We start from the raw sequence: 8,497 nt of genomic DNA, 5'->3' as shown, positions 1-8,497 counted from the left end.
ATAAATTTTGGTTCTCAGACCCGTCAGGAGCTTATTTTTCCAAAAATACTACAGACCATCTTTACTCTTACATTCATTTCTTTTGCTGTCCACGCAGTCGCATTTTTCAATTGTTCTTCTTTCAAACATTCTCTAAATCCTACCACAGGAGGCACTCAATTTTGGTTTTTCACTCCTTCTGTCTACTTGCTGATACAGATTTCAATTTCTTTCGCAGTGTCGTACGGAGGACCATCATTAAACAGTTGTTCGTTCTTTGTAAGATGGGTGCTATAGCTTTGGCAGATATCTGGGTAGTTTCCAATAGTACGGACCCCAATTCCTACAATATGATATATTCGATAAATACATTAATCAGCTATCCACGTTGTACAGTTCGTAATATTTCTAATCCTCCGCATCGAGGCACAACATCCGTTTACAACGAACAATGCCAGGTATAAAACAGTTTTCTAAAACGGAAATACGAAAAAAAGATGGTATCCCTCAGAACGATAGAGAGGCTTTCCTACATTGGAACCAGGAGCGCATGATGTCTATACGGACACAGGAACGAGTTTTCTAGCACTATATGATAAGAGAAGTATAGAGTATGCGGGTATTTCACAACTTGATATCACCATTATATACCTCAGACAAACATGTGGAAACGAACTGTGACCTAATTGATTCACAAACGTCCAGAAAATGTTATATAGGATCTTATGTGAGTTTTGCATTAGTTGGAAAACATATCAGCGTCTAGGGATCAACAAATGCAAGTACTGAATAAGGATATCCTAAAAGTTAAAACGTAATGTTGACTTACGATTCATCGCATTCTTGGCCCCTTTTTCTCGCTGTAGATTTGTTTTATACTCTTAGTTACTTTATAGTGGTGGAGCTGTTTCTGTTACCTTAGTTAGATCACCTTCAACTGACAGTCATCCTACATAAATTTGATGCATCACTGTGCTTATCTGTAGAAAAGCGACACGCTTTGAACAATACTATTCCTGGACTCTTACAAGCTGTGACATAGTAATGAATAAAAACAGTGAGCCAGAAAGTACAGAATTTGTTTCTTGGAATCAATGATTTCAAAAAATTGACGTCAAACTTACGATTTCGATCCAAAAATGACCAACTTCAGATCTGTCAGGAAAAAGAGAAACTAAACATAACTGCTAGACAATCTCCATCTTGTAAACAATAAATTATGAATTAAAGAATCCCACTATTGAACCTTTCTGTTACTTCAGTCACTGCTTTTTCGATGTATATACTGAACAGTAGGAATTAAAGTCTGCATCGCTGTCTTACACTCTTTTTAATCGAAGCACTTCATTATTGGTCTTCCATTCTCATTTTTTCCGCTTGATTCATCTACATATCTTATAATACTCATACCTGTACAGCTTCCTCGTGTTTTTTGTCTGAATTTCGAACAAAATGCATCATTTTACATTGTGGAATGCTTTTCTAGATCGACAAACCCTATCAACGTGCCTTGATTTTTTTAAAAGTCTTGGTTCCAATATCTTGCTCATGGTCAGAACTGTCTCTCTGGTGCATTTAATTTTGCGAAAGGCTAGCTGATTGTCATCTAACAGATTCCCAATTTTCTTTACGACTCTTCTGTGCATTATTGTCAACAACTTGAATGCACGAGTCGCTCAGCTGACTGCGCCGCAGTTCTCGCACTTACTTGCCCTCGCTATCTTTGGGATTGTGTGAATGATATTTTGCCGGAAACCCTGATGGTACGTCTCCAGTCCCATAGAGTCTAAGCATCGCCTTGAATCATTGTTTGATTGTCACTTCCCCCAATAATTTTACAAATTCCGAAGAAATGTTTGTAGCCCTCTGCCTTATTTGATGGCAACCCTGTCAAAGCACTGTTATATTCTGATTCTAATACTGTGTCCTCTTTGTCTTCTAAATCGATTCGAATTTCTTCTTCTGGAACGCTATCAGACAAGTCTCCCCTCGTTGAGACCTTCCATGTACACGTATTCGATCTCTCTTTTGCTTTAACAATGGAACTCCCATTGCCCTCTTACCGAAGTCATTGCTTTTACTTTCTTCGAATTTTGTTTTAATTTTCACATATCTTGACCATTAATTTTTATATATGTTGACCATTTATTTTTCGATTCCTTCACGTTTGTCCTTCAGCAATTTCGCTTTAGCTTCCCTGCAGTTGTTATTTATTTTACTCCTAAGTACTTATATCTCTGTACTCCTGTTTTTCCATGAACATTTTTGAGCTTGCCTTGTTCATCGATCAGTTGAAGTATTTCTTCTGTTAACCAAGGCTACTTCGCAGTTCCTTTCCTTGTACCTATGCTTGTCTGCTCACCTTTCGTGACTGCCCTTTTCAGAGAGGTTTATGCCTCTTCAACTGAAGTGCTTACTGCGGTGTTGACTAGAGCAGTATCTACAGCCTTAGAGAACTTCAGACACGTCTCACTCCTAAATACTTCAGAATCCAACTTCTTTCTGTCTTCTTCCCGTTGATTCTCTTAAACTTCAGTCTACTATTCATCAATACTAAACATAACGTTTTAAAATAGCAGAAGCCGCACACACACACACACACACACACGCACACACACACACAAGTTAATGTTTCCCGTATGTATATATATTTCCTGTCAGATCTGAATACGGTCATTATGTAGCGAAATCGATAGGCTGACAACAAGTTTTCGTGATCGCAGATTGGAATCAAAAAAGGAAATCTGTTACTGGAGACGGAAGTGATAGATTTTATTCCGTTTCCTAAGGATCACGTTTATTAAACTCTTGCAATGAATCGGTCATCTGAAGTCTAAACTTTACGTATATGAAAATGTGAAGTTACTGATGACATTTTCCGCGTGCTACAAGAGGTGTGCATACTGAAGTGACCTGAGGAATTAGGAAAGTCGATGTATTACATCAATAGATCATTCCTCCAAATCAATTAGAAGACATTATCTTGCATGGTGAAATTGGAAAATACCTTCTCGGACACCCTGTACTTCCACTCACGTAAATTTTGCAACCTATTGCTGGACTACAGGATTCGATTTATTCGTGAAAAACTTGGCAACTTTTAATTAGTACAAGACTCAGAAGAAACTACAAGTCTCTTTTTCAACGATTTATAATGTCTTGTTGATGTGGTGCCTCACGTGCTCCAAAACTATACCGTCCAGGCCAAACAACAGAGACACTAGAGGTTCAATCAGAAAATTCATTGAGTTGTTAACTTTTAGTCGATACACCTGTTACTTGCGGATTGACAGCTATAATCAGTAGGCTTGATGAATATACGTACGCAAGTGACGTATCCACCGCAGGCACATTGTTTCCGCTAAGAAGCATGCTACCTCAAACTCACTGTCACACAATGTTCTTAGGTAATCCTATATAAAAATTTACAATTCATTTATCTGTCAAGCAGTTACATAATACAATTTTGGACATTTTTTTATCTGTCAAGCAGTTACATAATACAATTTTGTACTTTTTTTTTTCTTTTTATCATAGTGACAGCTGCCTGAAGGCCAATCAACATCTGTGTAGCGTTCACGAATTGTACCTCAAAGACACAAAAAGAAAAATGCTATTGAGAAGAAACCATGTACTTAAAGTGATTTGAAATTAACTTGGCCGGCCGCGGTGGTCTCGCGGTTCTAGGCGCGCAGTCCGGAGTCGTGCGACTGCTACGGTCGCAGGTTCGAATCCTGCCTCGGGCATGGATGTGTGTGATGTCCTTAGGTTAGTTAGGTTTAAGTAGTTCTAAGTTCTAGGGGACTGATAACCACAGCAGTTGAGTCCCATAGTGCTCAGAGCCATTTGAACCATTTTTTTGAAATTAACTTGGTTTTGCCAATTACTACTTCGACAACATCTACGCTGTATGGCTGTTAACCAATAAGACGCCGAAACATCTACTGCAAAGACACTTTCTGCTCTAAGACAATATACTGAGATACTAAAGGTTCAAAGTTGGAACTGTGCCCTTTCTTGCGAATTCCAAGCCTTTTGTCAAGGTTGTTGGAAGTTTTTCAGCTCTAAGCTACATTATCTGGCCCTGTGTTATCGCTCAATGCGCCTCCTCACACACACACACACACACACACACACACACACACAATCACGCGCGCGCGTGTAACAGCTGATAAAAAGTGGGAATCAGACAGAGTTGGCCTTCAGTGACGGTGTTGCCAGCCACTGAGGCCAGTATGAAAGACCTGAATGAGACTTGTCTGTGCTGACGTACTTGCACAGCTATCCGCACGAACGAACAAAGAAAATGGTGGGATCGTAGTTCGAGTGGAAGCTGTCTGTTGCATTCATGAATAGAAGTCTCCTGCTTGCCTATGATTCGAAGACTCGTGCTTATCATATGTGGCAGATGCAAATGGCTAGCTGCCTTTCACTGTCATCTCTGAGGCCTTCACGCCTGCGTTACCTCTCTCGTCCTGTCGACGCGCACAGATAAGAACTCCTTCTTCCAGTGTTGTGTCCACTGTGTGTAATAACTGTAAAAAACTATTATAAAATGTCGAAAAAATCGCGGATGATCACAGATGTTACTGCAAGAGATAAGGATACTTGAGAGTAGTTTATCAGAAGAATATTATCTTATGGGTTTACAGACGATTGTACTATGGCCGCCTACAGATTTCAGTACACAGGTTTCTTTTAGGACCATTAGTAAATTTTCATGAGGCAGCGGTACGGGCAATTTCAAAATATAAAGGGTAGCCTAAATAGGTGCCCCATTTTTAGTGTCTATGAAGATACGGTTACTTCGACCTCACGCTTACTGATGGGAGTAGACTGAAACAATTAACGTTCAAACGCAGCTGTAATATATGAAACAGTCGGGATTGTCGTTTTAAGCTGTTGTCGCAACGCAAATATTGCCATTTCCAGAAGGCTTTTGACACCGTTCCTCACAAGCTACTTCTAATTAAATTGCATGCCTATGGAGTATCGTCTCAGCTGTGTGACAGGATTCGTGAATTTTTGTCGTAATAACTGACGGGAAGTCTTCGAGTAAAACAGAAGTAATATCTGGCGTTCCCCAAGGAAGTGTTATAGACCTTTATTGTTGCTGATCTGCATAAACAATTTAGGAGACAATCTGAGCAGGCATCTTAACTTGTTTGCAGATGACGCTGTTATTTACCGTCTTGTAAAGTCATCAGATGATCAAAACCGCTTGCAAAATGATTCAGGCAAGATATCTGTATGTTGGATAAAGTGGCAGCTGACTCTAAATAATGAAAAGTTTGAAGTTATCCACATGAGTACTGAAAGTAATGTGCTAAATTTCGGTTACTCGATACATCACACAAATCTGAAGGCTGTGAATTCCACTGAATAGTTAAGGATTACAAATACGAATAACTTAAACTGGAACGATCACACAGATGATGTTGTGGGGAAAGCAAACCAAAAACTGTGATTTATTGGTAAAACACTTAGAAAATGTAAAAGGTCTACTAAAGAGACTGCCTACACCACGCTTGTGCGTCCTCTTTTGGGGTATTGCTGTACGATATGTTACGCACATCGGACAGGATGGACGGAGGACACCGAAAAATTTCAAAGAAGGGCAGCTCGTATTATCGTGAAATAGAGGAGAAGTGCCACGGATATGGTACAAGAATTGTGTTGGCATACAAGAATTGGGGTGGCATTCATAAAAACAAAGGAGTTTCTCGTTGCGGCAGGACCTTCTCGTGAAATTTCAGTCGCCAACTTTCTCCTCAGGAGGTGAAAATATTTTGTTGGCGCCCACCTACATAGGGATAAATTGTGATCATAATACAATAAGAGAAATCAGAGCTCGCACTAAAGATTTAAATGGTCATTTTTTCCCGAGCGCTGTTCGAGAATGGAACAGTAAAGAAGTAGGTTAAAGGTGGTTCGATGAATCCTCTGCCAGGCACTTAATTGTGAATCGCAGAGTAATCATGTAGATGTACAGATGTATATGTAAACACGTCACGTAATGACACAAGTTGGAAAGACTTTACCTGGTTGTGAAAGAACACGCTCTGCTGTTTCCTTGCAATTTAAAAAAAAATGGCTCTGAGCACTATGGGACTTAACATCTATGGTCATCAGTCCCCTAGAACTTAGAACTACTTAAACTTAACTAACCTAAGGACAGCACACAACACCCAGTCATCACGAGGCAGAGAAAATACCTGACCCCGCCGGGAATCGAACCCGGGAACCCGGGCGAGGGAAGCGAGACCTTGCAATTTAGTATAAGATTCCAATGTGTTAAATAGAGCTGGCAACAAACTTTCTAAAAATGATATAGCTCTCTGTTCCCTCTGAACGTGAAATTCAACAAAATGAAAATCGAGCGGTAGTAGTTTTTACTCCAGCAGACAATTTTCAATGAACAATAGCACGAAGAATTTCAATACTTACGAAGTTTCGGAACAGGACTAAAAGTGTGACGGGGAGAGATTCCAGAGCTCACCTTAGTAGATAACATACCCAAGCTCTTTTGGCCAAAGGTGAGGAAGTCTAAAGGCTTGTTTAGTATAACGAACAGAATAAATAGCACAGGATATGCCAGAATGAGATCCCGAGTTCGAGTCTCGGTCCGGCACACAGTTTTAATCTGTCAGGAAGTTTCAGCACAGGATATGGCTTAAGGATGAACAAAGCAAAGACGAGGGTGCCGTAGAGTAGTTGAAAGGATAACAGCGATTTGTTTACGATCGGATTTGAGAAAGCTACATTACTGGAAGAAGTAATGACATTCTAACGTGTAGAAAGCGACATCACGCGCTATGGCTGAAGCAAGGAAGACATCAGATGCATGTAGGCAAAGGAGCAAAAATCTTTCTTCAATAAAAGAGCTCAGCTAACGTGCCAGCTTCCTGTAGCCATGGGATGATACTTACGCGTGACCACTGAGCGGCGGGAAAGGACACGATGAACTTTTAGTGCCGAAAAATCACTCTCTATTTCGCTACTGTCTCAAACATTTAAGCGTTTTTTTTCCGAATGTCTCACGACTTACGAGGTGTCATTGGCTGCGTAGAACCAGCAGCTGACACACTACCTTTCGTTCTGTCATATACGTCAGCTGTTTCAGAAAGTGCACGTTCGCAGCACGGCCTTGTACGGACGTGGAAACATCGGAAACCTGGTGAAGCAGATAATAGAATCATTCGAAACATGGCGCTATGGAAGAGGGTTAACAATTAGCTGGACAGATAACGCATGAAATGAAAAAGAGCTAACAAGAAGAGATGATGGAAGAAGATTACGGAAGATCATTATCAAGGATCCTTAACTTGGAAAGGAAAGATATATCCACTAGGTTGTTTGGGTAAAATAGGTACATTATTAAGCTACTGGACAATTTTTATCTATAACTCATTTTCAGTTCCACCTTCAACAACACATTAAAATAAAAAGGAAGTAAAAAATATAAAAAGTCTACTAGATGTAGCGTTTTAGCGAATGCTTAGCGTTATTACTTACAAACGTGTCATCTCTTCTATTGACAGAAATAACAAACGCGATTTACAAAAAACTATTGACAGAGCACTTTCTTCGGTCTGGTCTTCTCTGAAAACATGGTAGTCGTGAGGGAATAGTTGTATTGTTTTACACTTATGAGCCAAAGAAACTGGTACACCTGCCTAACATCGTGTAGGGCCCCCGCAAGCACGCAGAAGTGCTCCGGCACGACGTGGCATGGACTAGACTAATGTCCGAAGTAGTGCTTGAGGGAACTAATACCATGAACCCTGCAGGGCTGTCCATAAATCCCTAAGAGTACGAGGGGGTGGACATCTCTTCTGAACAGCACGTTGAAAGCCATCCCAGGTATGCTCAACAATGTTCATGTCTAGGGAGTTTGGTGGCCAGCGGAAGTGTTTTAAACTCAGAAGAGTGTTCCTAGAGCCACTCTCTAGAAATTCAGGACGTGTGGAGTGTCGCATTGTTCTGCTGGAATTGTCCAAGCCCGACAGAATGCACAATGGACATGAATGAATGCAGTTGATCAGACAGTATGCTTACGTACGTGTCATCTGTCAGAGTCGAATCTAGATGTATCAGGGGTCTCATATCTCTCCAACTGCGCACGTCCCACACCATTACAGAGCCTCCACCAGTTTGAACAGTCCCATGCTGACATGCAGCATCCATGGATTCATGAGGTTGTCCACGAAACCGCACACCACCATCCGCTTGATACAATCTGAAACGACACTCGTCCGACCAGGCAACATGTTTCCAGTCATCAACAGTCCAATGTCGGTGTGGCGGCCCCAGGCGAGGCTTAAAGCTTTGTGTCATGCAGTCATCAAGGTCATCAAGGGTACACGAGTGGGTCTTCGGCTCCGAAAGCCCAGCATTGAAATCTGCTGTAATCTGCGGAAAGGTTGCACTTCTATCACGTTGAACGATTCTCTTCAGTCATCGTTGGTCCAATTCTTGCAGGATCTTTCCGACCGCAGAGATGTCGGAGAGTTGATGT

This window comes from Schistocerca nitens, chromosome 4 (genome assembly GCF_023898315.1).
Source record: "Schistocerca nitens isolate TAMUIC-IGC-003100 chromosome 4, iqSchNite1.1, whole genome shotgun sequence".
NCBI lineage: Eukaryota > Metazoa > Arthropoda > Insecta > Orthoptera > Acrididae > Schistocerca > Schistocerca nitens.
Note: the sequence above shows the minus strand (reverse complement) of the source record.